At 38.1% G+C, this 22,865-nt stretch overlaps 1 protein-coding gene across 20 annotated transcripts in view; it reads left to right on the top strand.

The window, feature by feature from the left end:
• Positions 1-22,865, top strand: part of ZBTB20 (zinc finger and BTB domain containing 20) — a 492,045-nt gene that overhangs the window by 85,826 nt on the left and 383,354 nt on the right. For 15 of the 20 annotated variants that reach the window (XR_008453586.1, XM_054088544.1, XM_054088531.1 and 12 more), the window contains one exon: positions 4,760-4,819. The exons of 1 other annotated variant lie outside the window; for it this stretch is intronic. The gene's annotated coding sequence lies outside the window, so the exon portion shown is untranslated. The remainder of the gene's footprint in view (positions 1-4,759; positions 4,820-22,865) is intronic. 4 more of the 20 variants (XM_054088570.1, XM_054088508.1, XM_054088536.1 and 1 more) reach the window with 1 other exon arrangement.

Raw genomic sequence — 22,865 nt, 5'->3', positions numbered from 1 at the left:
GTAATTTGTCTGTGGTTTTAAGTCCAATGAAAGAGGTTGAACCAGCCACAAAACCTGACCACTCAACATGGTCCCTTATTTCAAGGCTGTGGGGTAGCGGTGAGCCTGTGTGAGGCTCTCTTGTACTACTAGAAGTACTGTCCTGGAAATGAGAAGATTTTAAGCTCTAAGTCTGCCAGATTAGACTTTTCCATAAGTCTTAAATTCACACACCAGTCTTTTTTTTTTTTTTTTTTTTTTTTTTAAAAAAAAAGAAGAACATTGCTGTGATGCATAGTCCATTTTGCTAAGGACAATGGACCTTTTGTGGTCACGGTCCATTTTGCTTTACCCAATGTTCATACCAGGTTTGACTGAATCTCAAGAGACCAAGAGATTTACTGGTAGTCTCACAGTGAGTCACTATCTGAAATCCTTTTGGCTCCTATATTCTTAGAGTTAATCAGCAGTGATTCCTTTCATCTACTTCCTACCAGAGTTTAGTTTGCATGTACGATGACTATGTTTGGAAGGAATTGAACTGGAGTGATGCTAATGTAATTTTTCTTACTCTTTTAATTTTGTTCTTTAAATATAGTCTTAAAAAGAGAAGATCCTCACAGTTAACATCCTACGATACCACCCCTTCTCCCCCCAAGCTCCATAAACTTGAGAGAAAATATAAATAAACTAGACATGTTTTTTACATATTCTTGAATGGAATGTATTTATCTCTGTTTCACTTAATCTGATGATAGTTCACTGAATAGCATTTTTTCATTAGTAGCAAATGTCAAAATGCCATGCAGCTTATAAGGCATTAACATAAGGAAATGAACAAAATTGGAGGAGGGCCTTTGCTCGGGAGCTTGCAGGGCTCATAGATAGGGCTGTAAACTAGATGTGAAGTGGAAGAGGGATGATAGGCTAGCGTATGACAAGCAGTGGGAGAACAGGCAATGGTTGGAGGGATGGGTACTGGTACAGGCCCTCCACCTGCTGTCAAGGGCAAGCTGGGGATGCCATGGCATGGCTGAAGTCCTGTGGAGATGAGTGGGAGGCTCGTGAGGTAGTAGGTTTCGAGGAGGAAACGTGTCCAAAACATCGTATAGGTAATAAAGGGTCCACTAAGAAGGTGATACAACCGGCAGCCCATCTGAAGTGCCTCTAAACAAACACACGAAGCTTTGGTTACAAGCAGGAGGAGCTGGAAGCTACCATACTACTAGAAAGCTATGATCTAATTGCCATCATTGAAACTTGGTGGGGTGAATCCCATGACTGGAGTGTGGCTGTCGGTGGCTATAGGCTGTTCAGAAGGGACAGACGGGGAAGGAGGGGTGAAGGCGTTGCCCTCTATGTCAAGAAAGGGGATAGAATGTGAAGAGTAGCCACAGACAGGTTGAAAGCTTGTGGGTCAGAATAAAAGACTGAGGGACCAACGGGAACCTTGTGGTTGGTGTATACTACAGACCACCTGATCAAGGAGAGCCAACCAATGAAGCCTTCTTCCTCCAGCTACAGGAGGCTTCACACTCGTAACCTCTCATCCTACTCGGAGACTTCAACCACCCTGACATATGCTGGAAAAGTAGCATGGCAAGCTGTAGGCTGTCCAGAAGACTCTTGGAGTGCATTGAAAATAATTTCTTAGTCCAGCTGATAGAGACCCCCACCTGAGGGGGTGCAATACTGAACCTGATGGTCACTAATACAAGTGGACTCATCAGTGACATTAGTAACGGAGTCAGCCTGGGCTGCAGAGATCATGCACTGGTGGAGTTCAAGGTCCTGAGGGATATGGGGCAGGCGAGGAGTATAGTCAGGACCCTAAATTTCAGGAAAGCAGACTTCCAGGTCTTCAAGGAGTTACTCCGTAGGACCCTGTGGGACATGGTCCTTGGGGACAAGGGGGCTGAACAGAACTGGCAGATATTTGAGGATGCTTTCCATAAAGCGCAAGAGCTCTCAGTCGCTGTATGTAGAAAATCAGGCAGGAAAGGGAAGAGACTGGCATGGCTGAGTCGAGACCTGCTGGTTAAAGTAATGAAGAAGACAGAACTGCACAGGCAGTGCAAGCAGGGACAGGAAGCAAGTATAGGGACACTGCCCGGTTGTGTAGGGATGAGGTCAGGAAGGCCAAGGTGCAGCTGGAGCTGAAGTTGGCAAGGGAAGTGAAGACCAACAAGAAAGGCTTCTACAGTTGTGTCAGTCAGAAGAGGAAGGTTAAAGAGAATGTACCCCCACTGATGGCTGGGAATGGTGACCTCATATCAACAGACAGGTAGAAGGATGAGGTACTTAACAACTTTTTTCCCTCAGTCTTCACTGACAACCGCTCTCCTCATCCCTCCTGGGTATGGGATAACAAGATGGTGACCAGGGAGGTAAGCCACCTCCCACTGTAGAGGAGGATCAAATTCATGACCACCTGAAAAATCATCAAAAAGCTGTTGATGCAAGTGATGGCATTAAATGTAAACGTGGGGGTCAGAATTAAAAAAAAAAATGAATGGACTGTAGTTTTGGATGTACTACACTCTACTAGCTATCTTAGTCCAGCAAATTACCAACTCAAGTATAAGGCTTGATTAATTTAAGTCATACATTAAAACAGTTTTGAAAACTATGTGGCAGAAATATTACCACTAATTAAACTCAAGTATTCAAATGTTTAGAAAGGATCTTGAGGAAAGATGAGAAAAAGAAAAGTAACCGTAACAGTTATACAGACTCTTGTGTAGCACTTTCTGACAACAATCACAACTGACAAAAGGATAACTGAGTACATCGTGCGTGGTTGTACAAAATTTCAAATGTCAGTAGCCCAGAGAAGAGACTTTTGACTTGGATATAATCCTTTGAAGAGCTTAAGGAGGTAATGTCTAGGTACTGCTGTGAGTCTGACTGATCAGCGGGTTTAAAATAGAAAATATTCTCTTTCACATTATGATCAGGGTTTTTTTCCCCTGCTTTCCCCCTGCTTTTTATCTCTCCCAGGTTCCTCAGCTCCACCCTCTCTTACTGGTCTCACTAAGCAGAGCCGTCTCTCGCTGCAGTACACCACCAAGTACAGAGTGCTTCACTTATTAGATGAGTTAGGCATAGAGTGCAGTTTCATACCTAGTAGTATCGCTTAAATCAAGCATATCCTCATACAATACATCTAACAGCATTTAAAGGTCAAAATCCTACCCTCATTACTCACTATTTTGGGCCTTCTGTTTTGCTTTATTCATTGTCTGTGCAGAACTGATGGACTCTTCCAGATCATGATTGTGTAATGTTGGAAAGTGCTAACAGCTGCCATCCAGCGTGTCCATTCAGGCAACTGCAGACCTTATGAAAGCTGAAGCACATGCTGCACAGCCTTAGTTCAAGCAAAATAAACTTTCTTCCCTGAAAACAGTGGAAGCTGTCATCGAACAGACTGTGCTGTGTATGCTCAGGACTGACCCAAGTAGGCTAGGAGTTGCCATAGGGAAATTTTCACAAATGCTGAAGCTGGGGTATCATTTGATTGTGATGATCAGAGGTGGAAAGAACACAGAAAACAAGGGAAAGGCTGCAGATCTGAAAAGAAATTGCAAACGTATCTTCAAGTAAACAAAAGATGCATTCCAGTAGTAGACTGGAACTGGTGGGAAGTCAGGCTTGGAAATGCCGAGCCTGAAAGCCTGCTCGTGTTACATCTTCTAATTTTGAGACGGTTATTGTCTGCTTTCTTTTTAAATAAGTAAGGGTGCACCAAAGAGCATTTTCATTCTCTTAAGTAATATATTCTTACCTGTAATCACAGCAATTAAAATGGCTTTGTGGCTAGTTTTGAAAACCCTTAAAGAATACCATTAGGCTTAGTTATCACGGTCCTGCCATACTCAAGCTTTGGGCACAGGTTCTTAGGTGGAAAGGCTTTATTCCCACTTTATGGGAATGAAGTGGTCTTGCTGCCTCTGTAAGGAAGAAAGAAGGTTGCCTACAGTCAATTTGGGCACTTTAAGTGAACCTTTTATAATGGGAATTGGAAATTAGGCAAATCAGGTCCCTAAAACATATTCTGAATTAGTGGAGGGAGGGTGCCCAAGTCTTATTTTAAGACTTCAAAATACTTACTCTTCCAAATCAGCTGTTTGGTTGCCAGTTCCTAACATTTTGGTAATTAGTGGTATATGGTACTAAGTCATCTTTTATTCCTTTTTTTTTTTTTTCCAAAATACAGCCTATGGAGAGGTTTTCTGAACATTTTGGTCATTAAAACCATTTATAGTTGAAGAGATATGAATACACAATTTTTCATTAAAAAAAAAATTAAAAGAACCTCTTGACCTGTTAGAGTACTCACGTGTAACTTTTTCCACAAATGCATTTGAATGGCAAACATAAGTGGCAAAACTTTGGTTGTGGCACCCATGTGTCTTTATCTCTAATAGTAATGAATCTAGACCTAATGGAAAAACAGATTTTTTTTTAAATTTCTTTTAAACATGGGCTCTTAGAAATCCCTCCCGATTGGTTTGGTGCTCCGCTGTGTAACTTTTCTTGCTGAAGGATGTGTATAACATGGCATTTTGCATACTAGTGCATTTAGCTTATTTGTTCCTTACCTGTGTACTAAATGTGAATGTGCAGGACTGTTTGTCTTCCTTCAGATAGCTATATGTTTATATATATATGTAACTTTCCACCCACTTCCCCCACTGAACCCCCACTTTGGTTGTTATGAAAACTCGAAGTGTTGTGTATGCAAATCCCTAAACATAAGCATTGCTTTTCTTTACAGCAGCATAAGAAAGAAGTTTTGAGAGCTGCTCTTAACTGTTTTGGAGTCCAAAGCCAAAAGGTAAAACCAATTGCTAGCTTTTGGGTTTCTGAAGGTGTTGATATTGTAATTTTTTGGAAATGCTATTTCTTTATCACAGTTGAACTGAGATTTCCCACAGGAGAAAAGCAGGGATACGGGTAAGAAGACTCAAAACATTATTAGACCTCTTTAAGAGCACCAGCATATCTGGGCATAAATTATACAGGTAAGTTACAATGTGTAAACTGCAATTATCTGTTTTACTTAATATGAAAACATTGGCGTTAAGAGTCAGTGGGACTTTCAGTAGGGTTTAATATTGCTAAGGATTTAATGATTTTTGTCTCACTATAACTTGATAGTTTTTATGATATATAAAGTTTTTTTCAAATTACAGTAAGACAAATCCTGTAGCTCTTTTCTCAGGCAAGAGTCCCTCAATGGGAGTTTTGCCTGAGTGAGAACTGAATGAGGTCTAAATAATTAGCAATTAAAATATTCAGTTATTGTGCTACTGTATATAACAAAGCACTGGAGGTATTAAAAATTGCTAATCTCCTCCTTATTAAAATGTTAACTGCTAAACATAATACAGTTTTGCATTTTCTATCATTCGTTTTTGCAGTTCATTAGTAGAGGTGAAATGTTTGTGACAAATAGTAATTTGAACTTTTAAGGAATTTACTTTGTTTTGCTGGCTTTTTTGTTAGTATTTCTGACTGAGTTAATTTACAAGCGGAAGTGTTTGTGGAAGCAGTGGATTTTGGTGAAAAACTAGATAATGTACAGAGAGTAACTTCTGATACAGTGTTTGTGAGTATTCGCAGAAGAAACCAAAGGGTAAGCTACTTATCAGGAGGCAGAGCTAGGCAATTTAGGTATCCAATTTGTATATGTTTCGATCAGCAAGTTGTTCTAACAAACTCCAGTAACAGGTTAAGGATTGTCCATAGAATTTACTGGACAAGCAATTATCACAAGACACGAGCATGTGAAGAGTTCAACAACAAACAGGTTAAGAAGCAAAGTTGGTGAAATCATTTAAGTGTGCATCTAGCTCTATTAATTAGCACATGAGCTGTTCATTAGTATGCTAGTTAATATAAGGGCCAGACTCTGCTCTTATCCTGCTTTGCTGCACAAAAGAATAAGGAGGAGTAAGATGCAGCTACTGTCTTCTTCATCACATAGCATCAGCAGGATGTGCGGAGAGGAAGAGTGGTATTTGATGAGTGAGAAAGGAGTGGTAAGTGAAGGTGATAACGGGTAGAGGAAGGAGGTGCATTACATCAAGGATTTGGTAACAGTGGATTTCCCTAGGGAAGGAGACTCCCTCAATACTGTTTCTCCCGTAGCCACTCCCTGGAGCTGATTTTAGTATTTACTATGCCTACATGTTTGAGGTTTCTTTCCTAATATTTCTGAAGAGACATTCTAGGCCTAGCTGTTTAATTGTGCTATATAACGTTGGCAATTCAGGCCATGATTCTGCAAGGATTTACACATGTATTTCACTTACAGAATTATGAGTAATCCTGTTCAAGTAGATGAGATTAATTGCAGGACATAAAGTTGAGCATCTATATTAGTCTTTGTAGTAAAAGAGGCCTAGTTTCATTTATTTATTTATTTTCAGCATGGGAAATTATTTTTAGAAGTACATAAATAGATGGGATTTTTGACCAATTTTTGGCAATTAAAGAGGAGGCAGATAGTAAGAAAATACACTTTTCTGGATGTTCCTAAAGTCAACATTTTTGTCAGATTCTCAGGTGTGAAATGTGAAAAAGAATAGGCTGCTATCATTTCCCTTTTTACATGCATAGTTAAACCTCCAGCTAAAATGAGTTGATCATATAATTTATTACAGAGGAGTGAACAGGACAGAAATCAAACAGAAAGGCATGCATGGACTCTTGTTTATAATTTCATCAGATTGGTGCACACCTCAGACATTTTATTTAGTGATAAGATATGCAAATTGTTCTGGAGCCAGCAGCAATACTTTCACCTGAATGTCAAAACTGACAGAGATTTTTAAATCAAACCTCAACCACAACTTGTATTTTAAAGCGACTGTTCCCGAGATATAACCACAAACTACAGACAAGTAAGTGCAGAATTGTTTTCCTACTTTCCTTCGTACTATAGCTTTGTAGATGAACAAGGTTGCAGGCTCACCTGTAAACATTGGGTGTAGCTATGGGCAACAGTGCAGAGGAGCTATAAATTTGTATGGAAGTATGTGCAAAGGACAGGGATATAAACTGTAAGTGGGGAGACTTATGAAACAAGATTTACTAGAGAAGATGCCTTCTGGTTTTGCAGATGCCCACATCACACCTTCCATATCCGTGAAGGAATGGGTAGTGCAAGCTCCTCATTTCAACTGGTTTCTCTCTCTTTGGTTTTAGATTTATTGCATTTGTGTCCTTAAATCAGAATGTGGTAGTAGACGCCTGTGGATACAGCAGAAAGTTTGGATGGTAACTTTTGCTTGAGATTGAGAACTGAAATTCTTCAAAGCTGTAGATGCTTAGCTGCTGGGGTTTTGGTTCTGAGTGTATATACAGTCATTGGAGAAAGAGTGTCACTGAAAATACAGCTTGAGATTTAAACGTTAAGTGTGTTTACTTTTGGAATCATTGTTCATGTCAGCGCCCTTTGCCTGTGAAGTGATAATCCTGTGTATTTTCCCCAGATTTGGTTCTTCCTCTTTATTTCTGTGAATGTGTGCACAGAAGTATAACAAAACTCTTCCATCTGAGATTTTCCTAGGCCTTTTCTGGGCTTGTTTTCTTCTTGTTGTTTTTAGTGTGTGTACCTATTAACCAGAAATATATCTGGGCCGAAAACATTTAGCAAAGGATAATGATTTAAGTATTTCTGTATCTGTGCATGAGTATACGTCTGTGTATTTGAGAGAAAGAGCCATAATTAGAGAGATTATGAAAGATTGTTATTTGGTTTTGATTACATGCCTAGTTGTGTATGTTGTTCTGACTCTCTGCGTTCTCTTATATCACTTGGTCATAATAAATCCTCCTGTATAACAGATTAAAATTTCTTGTCAGTTACTTTGGCTGCTACCAGCCTCTTCCAGGTGGGATTTTGCTTTGCATATTTTAATTAGAGGCAGATTTTTGTTTTCCTATGAAAAGAGAAAAATATGTTCATGATGAGAAAGATATGACCTTTACGTACAACATAAGTACTGTAATAGATGCTTATGCACCTGGGTCCCATAGCTTTCAGGGTCCCTAGAAGTACTCTTTGTGGGGAAAGGACTTCCAAAATACTCAAGGCTTACTACTTGTGTGGATTTAGGCCACTGCTGAACATTTTGTTTAAAGCAACTAATTCTGTTAGGACCTACTTTGGTGTTGTGGATACTTAACTCGTACCCACTCAAACAGAGGCACTTCAAAATAATTAAAGTAAATGAATAATCCACACACAGAGCAAAGCATTTCAGAGGGAAAGTGACTTTATTGAAACAAAGAATTTGGGGTTTTTTTGCTAAGTAGTTTCTTTCAAGGTCTTCTTAAATAAGTAGCACATGCTTTTGTTGGGAGATAAAAAATATAACTGAATCTGTAACTGTCACGGTTTAGTCTTTCACCTAAATATATGCACTTTAACCATCTGCTCCAATGCTAACACTATGACTGCAGCTATCAACATTGATAATTGCTAGTTGCCATTAGAGTTGTTTGCTTGCTGCTGTATAGGGAATAATTGCCTATAGCTGATACCGATAGCCACCTTATTCTTACTAAACCCTACATATACATAATTGATAAATAGTGATATTGGAATCTGTAATTCTTTCAACATAAAGCTTAACAGCAAATCTCTGCTCCTGTCTTCCTTACAAGCAAATCCAAGAGGGGAAATTCAGCTTCTTTCTTATGTTGACATTATCTTTGCTGTTTTTCCTGTACTGAGTTTGATTCCGGGCATCCAATGGCATACCAGAGGGAGAGGTGACCAGGATCTCAGCCTGCACTGCTGCTGCTCTACTTGTCATGAAAAATAGCCCACTAGGCTAGTTAATCATTACACTGAATTTTCCCCTTCCTTCATAGCTGATTGCTGCCCAGGGGACATGGGTTACCACAATCTGTAACACAAAGTTCAGTATTGTGCATGCATGTGTGTTTATGCTTACCTGCATGCATATGCATTGTGTTGTCCAGCAGATATTCTAGTAAAACTAACAAGGCAAGGCCAGTGTACCTATTTTTCTGTCTAAAAGGTAAAAGTGAGAAAGCTAATGTTTTACACTCCTTCCTTTTCCATTTTTGAAAATGAATGTGAAATTATTGGGCTCTTTAATCAACACACTACCACGAGAGCTTTCTTCATTCTGCACTTTAAGAGTGGAGTCTCAGGATGCTAAAGTTCTGTTTCTTAAAGCACACATTTTAATCATGTGGCAACTGATTCATGTTGATTTTCCAGGGGCCATGATCTGATACCTCCTTTACGAAAAAGACCATGTCCCTGTCGACTGGGAGTGAAAAAGTATGGGCAAGGAATAGATATCAGTGAGTCCATTCAGATTCAGAAGAAGATATACGACCACCACTGTTTTTTCTCAGATGTATGTGGATATATTGATTGCCAAGGGGGAAGCCAAGAAGAAAATTTATTTTCAGTCATTCTGATTTTATTCTTCATCTTAAGTGCAGATTATCTTGTAATATCTGGAGAATGTGGCAGAGGTGACACATGGCATTTTTGCTTTGTGGAACAAAATTTCATATTAAATTTTTCTTCTGTGCCAGTGAGTCTATTTACCTTCATTGGAAAGAATGAATAGCAATTTTGCTGTCCAGATGTCAATATTCAGGTGGCCAGACAGATTCAAGTACTTATCTCTGGGGTTTGTTTTGGGAAAGTTAATTTTCTTCAATGGGTAGGTCAGGAATATGATTTTTTTTTTCCTCCTTTTCCTCCTCCTCCTGGTCAGATGAGTTGTCTTTTTTTTTTTTTTTTAAATCAATAGGCACATGGCTTCCATGATTTTCCACAGGAGGAGAACTTGGGTCTAATTGGGTCTAAGGGACTAATTGTAAAAGGGAGGATTGTATTCTCTGTCTGATGCTACAAGATTTTAACTTCAAAACACTATTGTGTCTAACAGAATCCAACATGTATATTTTTCACCAAGTAGTACTCTGAAGTCCTTCCCCCCCCCCTTCATTCCCTCCCTCTATTTCTCTCCTTTTATCTCCTTATCTTGTTCTCTCTCCCTCTCTCTCTCAGTATCTCCCTCTTTTTCTTCCTGTCCCCTCTTTCTATAGACAGATGTCTATTTTCCTGTTAGAGTTGAATCAGACATCTCTATGGTGAATTGTGGTGATGCTACTGAACACCTTCTATGTGCCGTGTTCATTTTATAAACCTTCCAGCCAAAATCAGCCTTAAGTTATACAATAGTATGGTTAGCAGACTAGCGTTACTGCATAATTCAGTGTTATCAGCAATACGGACCATTAAAAGACCAACCTCCTCTTTCTCCTGTACCAGCAAGAGAAATAGCAAACAAAATGAGACTGGGAGAAGTCAGCAGCAGTGAGAGCTAGACCATTTACGTGGCAGCAGCACATTTTAGTGCCAAGGAGATGAGGTAGACCATTTTGACTCTGAAAAACAGCTTTGAGGCCATTTTAGCCATTCCCTTTGGTTGTTTTGCATCAAACCTGTATCATTCTTACTGTTATCAATAGGACTTTGGGGATTATACAAGTCTCTTTGCCTTCAGAAGGCATATCTTAAGGATAGCAGAGAGAATTCGTGAAAGTAGGCAGAAGCTCTTCTGAGAGACAAGCAGTTGAAAACTTGTATTTTTTTCTGGCAAAAAATCAATATTGAAGAAAACAATAAAGAAGTAAGAAACATTGTTACTCAGTCACTCTAAGCATTTTAATACATTAGGAATTGCTCTTACATAAGGAATTTTCTTACATAAGGAATCTGTCTTTCATTTTTTAATAATCTGAATTATGGCTATTTGCAGAACTTTGATCAGAAACTTTTTCCTTCCTCTGAATTAAAATGTATTTACAGTAGCATTTATAGGCACATTTAAATGTTCTTTATCAGATGGAATTGCCCCAAGATCCCAGTGTCCGTGTCTAAGTGTTCTCTTGTAAGTTATGTTTTAACACTTTGATTGGTATGTGGCTAAACAACAATGTTCCAGTCCCACCTGCTTGTCTGGGCTATAAATATGAAATGAGCCATTTGAAGATACGCTTTAAGCCTTGTTGAGATACTTGAGGCCACCAGACTGTACGTCTCTCAGGTAATCTCCTGAATCAGTACTGGAGACTCTCATCGTTACTTCAGAGATCATCAAGGGAAAGCGGCTTTCTATATGCTGAGACACTATTGTGCAGTAGAGGTGCATTTAATTTAGGGGTGATCCCAAGATCCCTAGATCTTGGAAAAAGAGCAAACTGAAGCAAACTCTGGATGTTTGAAAAATGATTTTGAAATCTTTATCCTCCCAAAATTGCTTGTTATAATTGGTGAATGTGAGCAGAAAGATGTGTGAAGGCAACACTGTAATGGGAAAAACCTAGTTACTATCCAGACTCATTCAAGTAAGCAAGCACCTCCTTATGCCTAGACTCTTTAGAAAACTGTGTGTTTTTTTCCCAGCCAGGTGGCTCGGGAGAGGAGCTGCACAGATTTTCATAGTAATGCCCACATCTTCTTTCACCCGGGGAAATCTTTTTCCTATGTTTTGGAGTTCTGCCTGTGGATTTTTGAGGAGACAGTTACACGTGTATGTACGTTGGTTGTAGTTTAACCCCAACTGGCAACTAAGCACCATGCTGCCTCTTGATCATCTTCTCCCCATAGTGGGATGCGGGGGAGAATGAAAAAAACAAAGTAAAGTTTATGGGTTGAGATAGTTTAATAGGATAGGAAAAGGGAGCGATGATGATAATGATAATAATAATGATAGAATATACAAAACAAGTGATGCACAATACAATTGCTCACCATTCAATGACCGATGTCCAGCTCGTCCCTGAGCAGTGACACCCAACTCCCCAGTTTGTATACTGAGCATGACGATGTATGGTATGGAATATCCCTCTAAGCAAGCTTGAGTCTGCTGTCCTGGCAGTACTTCCTCCCAGCTTCTTGTGCACCTCCCTGCTGGCAGGGCATGGGAAGCTGAAAAGTCCTTGACTTAGAGACTTAGACACTACTTAGCAACAACAGTTGTGTTATAAACATTGTTCTCATACTAAATCCAAACCACAACACTATACCAGCTACTGGGAAGAAAATTAACTCTATCTCAGCTAAGAGCAGGACATCACCGAGCATCAGTGGCCTGCAGGTAAACTGTTGTGTCAAACTCAGGACTTCACTTTAGTAAAAGATCTTAACGTTCTGTTACCCAAGCTTGCTTTATGGCACTGAATGAAAGGTACCAGCATGTGAGAAGTAACTTGAATATGCCCTCTCCTGGTACTAGCCAGTTATATGAAGTGCTGTTTCTACTCTCCAGTTAGATTTTCTGTAATCTACACTTGAAATCATGAGTTTAAAATTTGCAGATCCCCAGAGTGCTTCTATAGAATTTTAAGTCATTAAATTATGCTAGCTGCTGGCTTTCGTATTCAAGCAGCAAAGTGACCCCTCCTACTTCTGCTCCCTTCTTGTATACAAAACCTCCCTAATTTTCTTAAGAATATATGTGCATGTAAGTAATTTCATCTCATAATGGAGTCCACATTTGTCTGGATATTGATGTCTCAAATGGCAAAAGGAAGAATATACTGCCACTTTGAAAGCAGATATCTTTTCTTTCTTGTTATGTAGCTATTAGCAGTTTTACTTACTGGTTTAACTTGTATTTACATGTTTAGGTCACATTTTTTGCTATGTGGTGTTGAGAGGAAAAGACATCAATTACAAAATTTCACTTTTCATAATCTTGTCCCTAAAATCCAGAAATATGAATGTTAGGGTTAGTTTAGCACGTTGTAAGAATAATACATATAAGCCTTAACAAAGTTGAGCTTAGACTTTGAAACGTGTACAGTTAAAGCATGTTGATCTGAATGTTGCTTCCAGTATTATAGAGTTTAGCCTTTAAATAAAATCTTACTGTAGTAACTGCTACTTTGACAATCAAATAATTGGGTGTTTTTCTAAAAACAAAAAGCATGATTTAGCTGAAGGTTTCCCCTGTTTTTCAGTGGTTTTCTAACCAGAGATTTTTTTCTTGAAGTCTTGCCAATGGCAAAAATAAGGAGGGAACATGTGGACTCCTGCGGAGTGCTCACCAGGGCAAAAAAGAAAATGAAAAAAAATAAACCCCCTAAGCTATGTCTGAGCAAACGTCACATTTCTCTGATGTGAACGAAATGCAGAACTCCCTTCTTACTCCTTTGGAAAAATCAAATGAACTAACCTCTCTGTTTGCAGAGCAATTTCTCTGTGTGTTCCACTTCCATTTCTTATTGGAAATTAGACAGCTTTGTTTTTTGGCACTTCTGCAAACTTAGTCCCTCGTGCATACACAGAAACCCCTATATCCATGCATTCTAGGGAATCAAAGATTTAGGAAGGTACATTTTTCGTATGTAGTTATAAATATGTATTAGAAATTTCCCATCGCATGAATTTCCTAAGGGGATAATACATGAAATCACAAATGATGATATTACGCCATGAAGCTATGAAGTAAACTTAGATCTTCCTTTTAGGAAGATGTGGACTGAAGTAAAAATATTGCACAGAGACTGAAAACAGTGGAGGTAAAGTAGAACTGGGTTTGGATCTGAGGTTCTGTATTTGACCTTTTCCTAATATAAAGTTACAAAACAACTTTGGTGTCATCTTCAGTTGCCTCTAGAATCTTTCTAGTTGGGGAAGATACCTACTCATGAGTAAAACAAGAAGTCTTCATTCTTTTTTTTTAACTTCAGGTTATTAATTGTTTAACATAGCTTTCAATGAACTAAAAGAACATAATAACTCCTGCAGGAAACATTCTTGGATTTGATCCCTACAAAGTGGGAATAAATGCCTTATTTTATTATGTTTAATTTATTTTATTTTTGTTTTAAGAGGAGAGGCTTGGAGAATGTCTGGGGTTTGTTTCATTTTGTTTGGTTTCTTTTTCCCCCTCTAATGTGCTGCATGCACTAAAATATCGGACAGTAAAACTTTCTCCTTACACAAAGGGGTCATTGTTTTAAGGCCATTCTGCTCCCACTGACCCTGTGTTGGAGCAGGTGCCTCACTTGCTTCATTCTCCTGAAGTAGTTCTATGGATGAAAGCACCATACATACCCTGCACAGTAGCATTATTAACGGTGTGGAATGAGGCTAGGATGAAAATTCATACAGGAGCTACACACCTAGGTGCAGTTAGTAAACAGAGACAGTTACCCTTATTATGCATAATTAAACCTGATATTGACTGTAAACTGTTACTTACCTTAAACTTCTCTGCAGACATTGTGGGAAAGGGATTAACTTAGCAGATAGGCACACTAATTGCTACCTTCTTCACATTAAAGTTACCATCAGGAAGGCCTATATTCATACATAAAACATAGTAGGGGATGAGAGACTGAGAAATATGTAAATTCATTTGCAGAAAAAAAGACCAAATTAAAAAAAGAAAGTTGAGTGATGCTACTGGAAGCAAAATGGCACTCTAGCTAATTACCATGAAAAGTATGATAAATCATGGACGTGTATCCTTGACTTCTGACTGATAGAGCCTGCCGAGTGCAATCTCTCATGCGTAGCTGGCTCTGACTGATTTAAACCCATACTACTATCAAGTTTGATGGGAAAGCAAAAAAGTGTGTTATTTTATTTCCTTGGGTATTGTCGTTACCTCTTTCTCCTAGAAATGACTTGCAATTATTGTAAAAATACAGTCTGATTTCTCGTCTGCAGAAGAATTGTTGTTTGATGCAATTGACAAACAAAGGCTCCAAAGATTGTCTAGTTATGGTTTAATAGCTGTATTTTCAAATGCAATTGATCTACTATATCGAGACAATTATAGAAATATAATCAAATGTCAAGGGAGGGGTTGCTTTAGCTTTGATATATTTATTCTCATGGGAGAGATCTTGTGTCCCACAGACACAATCAAAAGTCAGAAACGGTTTTACTTATGAATTTCTATTTGTTTTCTATAGAATTTTAAGCAAGTTACATTGCTGCTGTGTGCTTTAGCTTTCTGATCTGTTTCCTTACAAATTTATATTTTCTGCACTTTACAATCCCTGCAAAGGACTGCACACATTTAGTTAGGATTATTTGGATGAGAGAGGCTTGCAGGGTGAGGCCATACTATGTGTTATTGTGTCAGTGCTGTTACTGCTTAATCCTGTAAACGCTTTACGTTTGAATACATGATAATGGTATGATTGCTGTTTGTGGGGTATTTTTTGTTTTCCTTGTATATCTGTCCAGAGTACTTTTTGATTGAGTCATATTAGAATAAAAGTCTCTTTTGCTGAGCTAGCTCATGCCAGAATAATGGGAGGACTGACTTAACCTTGAGCTTCCTGAGCAGAGCGTTGCCTAAGCCACAGGAACAGGAGAAGCCTGAGCACACCTGTATTTAACACCGAAGGTGGAAATTTACCATCACAGTGGTATTCTTATTATGTGACTATTTTAACTCAAAATTGTTATTGGCTTCTACTGAGTGTTATCCTTTAACTTTTTATGCACTTCCATCACTGGGCACACCAGAGAGAAATTCTGGTATTTGTAAATGCTCACAGTATAGCATTTGGCTGAAAGGAGTGGGAAAAGTGAAATTGTTAGTTTGATGTCTGCAGATACTACCTCACGAATACCTTTTGTTTATTTGTTTAATTTCTCTTTTTGGTTTCTCTTTTCTTCTAGAGAGATTTATCATAATATTGATGTGATGTACAGGTAGAAATGTATAGTTTCCAGGTATGGGTATTATGCTTCAAGAAACAGTGCTAAGTGATTAACAATATTTTCCTGCTCTAGTAACCCTTATTCTTTCTCTGCAGCTTTTTGTGTACCCAGCTGCAGTGTTTGTAGATGTTATCTTCATATCCTTTTCATGGTTTCACTGAGTTCTGACAGTGTAGGATTTGAAGAAATGCATCAGAATTGTTTCAGTGCTGCAAATTACTTTCAAGGTTTACATGGCCAAATTCAACAGTGACATACACATCACAACAAATAGTTAGCAAAGCGAAGAGCTGTCCTCTAAGCAACAGTCCAAAATTATTACTGGTTAGCAAAATCACAGGTTAAATAAAGAATAATTTACTGGAGTACATACGAATTTAGAGGCTAAGTTGTTCCAGCATAAAGAATATCTTCACCCCTTCTCTTGTTTTGGACTATGGAACTGCAGCAAGGAGCTTTCACCCGGGATTCACTTTTCAGAAGCCATTTGTTCTGTCTGCTTCTTCAGAGAGATTTAGAATAAATCTGTTATGGCTTCCACATCTTTCCAGAGAGAGGAAAGAAGGGCCAATGAAGAGGAAATGGGGAAACAAACTTGAGATATGGAAGTTATGAAGCTGCATAGCCTGTATTTTTCTGTTTATTATCAAGGTGCCAGGCTGGACTTCCCCAGACCTGTTGGCTAGATGTCACAGGGAGACTTAGTCAGATTGTATCCGTAACAGTGAACAGTCTAAATCCTGGGCAAGCATTGCAGCCTGTTAGTAACAGCTGCACGCTTTTTCTAATTGGAATTGCAATTGGGTATATCGGCTTCCTAAGGAAACATTGAAAACAAGTATTTTTGAGAAATAATAAATATCAGGGAAAGCTCCATTACATAAGAAATGGGAATATAAAATCCAATCATGCTTTGGGGGATGAAAGAAATTATTCTACTTTGTGTGTTAGCACCCTAAAACTAAACTGGATTAATTCCTGCCTTCTATCCATCCAGCTGGTGTCCACTGGGTACTTAATGTTCACTGGACACAGTAACAATTGATGTATTTGATCTCTTGTCAAACTCACTCCCTTCAGTTCTTCTAAAAACTCACTTGAGATTCTAGCAAAATAATTATCTAAGTAGTAACATACTTGAATCCCAGTCATCTCTGCAAAAGCATAGACAAAATCCTGTGACTCTGTGCTGAGGCAAGATTTCTACTGAAGTCAAAATTAGTAGCTCTATCACTTACAGGATTCCTGTCAGGCAGAAATTCCCTACTTGCTTTCCTTCCCTGTGGTAAGAATGACTACACACATTTATGGGTTGTTACAAAATTTGTACATAAAATCTGTTTTTGAAAAAAAAAGGTAAGGCAGTTTTTATAAGCACTTTTTTGGTGAAGGTATTATCTCATTTAACCAATAATATTTTAAAATAATAAATGATGTATTTGAATATTATTTTTTTTGTCTTCATCAGTATCAGAATGGCTGAATCCTAGGACTGACTTAAGGCAAAATGACTGAATATGGACGTATCTCTGCCAAGTATGATACATAAAAATGTGAGGCCAAGCTTTTAAAGATGGATGATACTCTTCATGTGAATTTAAGACATTCTTAATTAACTGGTTTAATTTTATTTGATTTAGGCAGAAATTTCTATTAAAAATCTCTTATATTTTCTATTGGGGATGCAATAGGTTTCAAACCTTTTTGCAGCGTGGATCTTATCTGCCACATATGGATACACAGCTATGAGAGAAAGTCTATAATTGTTTTTCTCATCCAAAACTGTTCTTAGAATCACAGAATAATAGAATTACCAGATTGAAAAAGACCTCTTGGATCATTGAGTCCAACTATTCCTATCTGCCACTAAACCATGTCTCTGAGTGTTCTTGGTGGAACACTCTCTAGAATCACGTTGGTAGAACTTCCATCATTTTCCTCCATTTGTAGTATCAGAACCTAATAGCAAATGTGTGAGGCTGTGAAGACATTTTATCCAAGTGGGATTTTTTGAAAAGAATCTGAGGATACTTCACCAGCATCCTGGCATCTCCCTGCTTTGTGAACAGACAGCATCAGGGATATTTGGCTTTAACATGACTGCTTACTTCTTGGCTGCAAATTTTGTTCATCAATGGGTCAATTTGGCAGTCTTCTAATATAAATTCCTTGCTGAGCTGGGGTCTGAAAGAGAGAAAGGCTGTCACTGCTTTTTCCATTATGAGCAAAGGAAAAAAATAGTTCCTTTTCATCAGCAAACTGTTTTGATGAGAGCTGGAGGGGGAGTTAAGCTACGAATACAGGTGGAGGAAGAGTGTGGGAGAAAGCTGGAGACTGCATTTTAGTATGGATGAAGAGAGGCTCTTACACAAACTTTCCCAAAACAGGACAGCTTTTCTTAGCTGTAGATTCGGTTACTCATCTTTTGGCATGTTAAATCCTACTACGTGTTGCACAGAGGAACTTGCAGTCAATTCTGTAAAAGCTTTAACAAATCAGTGTGCGTCCACTGCTTCTCCTGTTTCCTCTTCATCCCCTTACATTCCCCTGTTTACTCTGTCCTCTCCCCCCCCCCATATGTTGTCTTCTCTAATGTTTCCTTCTCTCTCTGTTTTCATTCTTTCTTTGTTTCCTGTTTCTCAGTAGCTCTGCTCTTTTGTGGCTAAACCCCTGAATTTCATGGTCTGTTCTTAGGCAAGCAAAATGCCTGCTTAAGTCAGTCAAACCAAGGTTTTGTCTTACCATATTTTGGCCTTTGCATGTTATCAAGTAGTTACTTATATCCCTAGCAAACTATCTGCATTTTGGGACACATATTTCAACCAACATAAGGCCATTTATTTTGCATTTCCTTATAGAAGGAGTCTGCTTACTTCCAGTTCTCCATTCGGAAGTTGCTAGGAGTGTGCATGCTGCTATAACATGCAAATTCTAATGAGTAGGTGGAGAACACATTTTTTTTGTCTGAGAGGTTAGTACTTTTATTGCACCCATTTAAAGACAAAGATGACAATCTGCTTGTTTAATGCTCAGTGAGATCTCAGTGTTGAGTGTCCAAGGGGTATGAAGTACTTAAAACAACTTGGGAGCTGAGGAGATAATTATATATGAGAGGAAGTACTGGGAAGGGCAGCGAATGCAAATGAAGGCAGACCAAGATAGATTCAGTGTCACAGGATAACTTCCTATTTATCCCTCCCTCAAACACACAGACAATAGCTCTCAATAACCTATTTGAGTTATTCAACATTTTTCTAGATCTAAAATGTTGATGCAAGTGATCATTACTCTACTGGATGTCTGATCTGGTCCTTGTTCTTTGGAGTCTTAAGCTACATTTTATTTTGTGTTGGGTAGAAAGCAGGAAGTGTTATTTCATTGGAGAAGAAGGGTTTTATTTGAGTGTTAAGGTTTTCCTATTAAGCTTATTTCCCTCTGCAGTGAAATAGAACATGTAGGCTTTTCCACAAAGAGCGTAAACTATGATTGTCAAGTCATAATAAGAGAAAGTCCAAACCAATGTGTAGTTGACCACAATGAGTCATGTGCTACATTTCTCCCTTTGCTGAACCCAGAAATGACCACCTTCTGTATTAGAAGATCATAATTTGGATAATGTCTGTCTCAGTGTCAGAAATCCAAAGACTCTATTCCAAATAGCTATTGAAATATAGCTACTTAGCTTTACAGGGCAGGTGGACAATCAGAAAAAAACCAAACCAAACCAAACAAAAAACCAAAACAAACCCTCACAATAAGAAAACCTGAGCAGAAAGCAGAAACATGAATACAGAAAGACTAAGACAATGTTCTGAGTTCTGCAACCACTGTCCCTCTGGACCTTGGAAAGATGATTGCCTTCCCTTTTCTGATTCCTTTGCATCCTGCAGTAGAGAATGATGCTACATAGTTATCACTGTAAAACTCTTCCTAACAGTTAAGAATAAAAGTACAGGTATATTTTGACTTGCAGCTATAACCTGAGGGATTTTTCAGTTTGTATCTCTGATGTGCTGTTAGTCTGTAGCAGAATGCTTACAGATGAAGCAGTATTTATTTTCTTTCCCCTCAGCATCCACTACTGGCAGTGGGACTCAGACTTCTTAGTTAAATGAATTTTTGTCTGCCCCAGTTTGCCTGTTCTTCTACATGTCAGATCCGTTGCATTTTTTATGCAATAGCTTGTGGTGCTTCAAGGACATAGTGTAACTACTACATGCCTTTGCATTAAAAAAAAATAAGTATTTAAATCACATAGGAAAATGAGAAATGTTTTCTCCTGTGTTTGGGGTAACTAGTAGCTTTATAGACATCAAACTGAGTTCAGGATGCCAATTGACCCTTCCACTTTGTATGTAGACTTGTGACTATAGATGAGAAGGCTTTCCACCCCGGCCATGAGGTTATAAGACATAGCTATGTAGTAATTAATGCCACTGTATCATTTTTTAACTGCTACAGAAATATAATATCAGATGCTCAGATGGCATCAATTGGCTTAGCTCCACTGAAGGCAACAAACTGTAATGCCAGCTTATACCAGCTGAGGATCTGGCCCACAGTTAAAAGGAAAAAAAGGACAGGCTGCCAATATGGCAGGGAACATATTGAGATTTATGGTAGTGACTTAATCAGTGAAAAGTTCTGCTTGAAGTGATTGTCTCTCTGCACATTCACATTAGTCGTTTGAGCTGGAGACATTTGAAGCTCTAACACGACCTGTGCTGACACATTTCTGGTCTTACACTCTTCTGCACTCTGTACTCTTAAATATCTGAGGGCACCCCACCTCACTCCCCTTCTAGTTACCAATCTCTCCTCACAGATCTACCACAGATTCAGTGCCAGACTTTTTTCTTTTAATGTCATTTTAATTTGGATTACCTTAATTTTTTTCTCTTTGCTTACGTCTGCTGGTGTTGCTTTCTTAATCGTACCTAAAAATGGGGGAATTTCACACGTTGCTGTTGTAACCCTTATCTGGCTTTTCTATTTGTATTTAGGTATTATATTAATCTTGGTAAGAATAAGAAAATCCAGTTTGCTACGTCTGTATTCACATATGTACATAATTTTTTACTTGGAGATAAATGACTGTAGCTAACTTAATGCTTGTAAATTTTTATGTACTATAAATATGATTGAATAACTTGATGGGTAGAAATTCTCTTTTCTTTATTTCAAAGTTAGTGAGTGAAATACTTATTAAAGATTAAATGACTGTAGGATCCCCTCAACTTCTTTTCTCTCTCAGCAATGTAGCTGTTGTAGCATTTGGTTTATAAGGATTGCTGTCCCTAAACTTGAAAGCCATCCCCAGTTCTGGTATGTTGGCTTTCATTGTTAATAATGTACAAAGAAAATAATGGCAGTTCCCCCAATTGGTCCCGTACGCAATATTGATTACTTGAAAAACTTTGTGATCCATTCTTGTAATATGAAGTGGAGGAAACAGCTCTCTTCTGCACTAAAATATCTGCTTTAAAAAACCTAACTAGCTAATTGATGACTTGGAATTTGACCTACAATGTGTATGTCCAGACACTTTTGGATAACACCCTATAAATCCATATTCAAGCAAGTATTTGAAAATTTAAAGCCTGCTAAGTATATTTAATTTTAAACATGTAGTGGAATTGCTCTTCTGTGCTCTGAAAGTACAGAAAAATAAACTAATCATCAAAATATCTCCAGATACAAAGCTGTGCTGCAGGTCATTTTTAAAGAAGTTTCAAAGGATGCTTTGAATGGCACAATCTCTTACCATGATATATTCCCCTGCACTTCAAAGAGGGAGCCTTCTGTGGCATCTGTATCATGTAGGTGCTGAAAAGAAAGTGGAGGAAAGAGGAAACAATGTTCATCTCTTTTTCTTTTAGTTACCTAATTATATATTTCAAAGAATGAAGTGCTACCTCAGCTGAAAAACTGTTACACGTCTTAGGGAAAATTACATGACACAGTCTGTCTCCTACTGAAGTCCATGAAAACGTTCCTGTTTCAATCAACAGTTGCGAATTTAAACATAAGCCATGTAATATCTTCAAATCTACTACGCTAGAAGTATGGTAATTGTAATTGATTGACTTGAACAATACATATAAACATTTGAGAATATTGTAAAGAAAGTTAGGAATTATATTAAAATTGCAACAAATGTTGCAAATGCAAGACTTATTCCTATATTCTCAGTGGGGTTTTTTAGAAATTCCAGTGCGCTTTACAGGTTTCCAAATGATAATGTATTTTTTAAAGAACCTTAGAGTGGTTTTACAAAATATTATTATCCCCATTTGATAGATGTAGAAAGTGAAACACAGAACAGTTAAGTAACTTTCTCAAGGTTGTAAGATAATTTACTCCTAAGTTAGGGGTAAATTTTCTTGATGTTGAGTGTTCCATGCACTATTCTGCTGCTTTACTGTGTTAAAGAATGCTACAGCTTCTTATAAGTACATTGCAACTCTCTAAATTCTGTTTCCTGTATATTGGACCAGAACAGAAGGTTAGTAGGAGATGGATGTCCCTAGTTATAAATAATTGTGACAACAACTAGCAGTACAGTGCACTTGAAAGAACAGTTAAGTCTTGCTGCAAAATGCATCCTAACTACAAAAATGACAGCCTGCATAGTGTGGTGGACAGAGGTCAACTTGTAGTGCTATTCAGAATAATAATATTTGCTTGTATCTGCTTAGAATACCCCAGAGTTTGTAAATATCTCCTAGATAATAACCTGATGTTTCTTATTCTGGTATTATTTAGGTGTGCAAGAAGGCGCAATTTATAAAAACATCTGAAGTTGGATTATAGCAGTTCTGGACTAGGATGTATAACTGATATTAATTTAAAATTACAATAACTTTTACCTTACAGCAGAGTGTTGAATGGTACACTTTATGATCTGGCTGGCACCAGTGAAGACTGTGGTTAATCCAGTTTCTTATTTTACAGAAGCCATTGCAGAAAAGGACATGTTATTTCCCTGCCCATGGCAGTGGGCTTGGAACTGGATGATCTTTAAGGTTCCTTCTGACCCAAATCATTCATTGATTCTATGATGCTTATTTCCAACTCCTCTGTGCTTTGCCGAGGTGCACATATTTAATGTGATTTGAAGGAAAGTTGC

The sequence above is a fragment of the Cuculus canorus genome, chromosome 1, assembly GCF_017976375.1.
Source record: "Cuculus canorus isolate bCucCan1 chromosome 1, bCucCan1.pri, whole genome shotgun sequence".
Taxonomy (NCBI): domain Eukaryota; kingdom Metazoa; phylum Chordata; class Aves; order Cuculiformes; family Cuculidae; genus Cuculus; species Cuculus canorus.
This window is presented reverse-complemented; position numbering and strand designations above follow the sequence as displayed.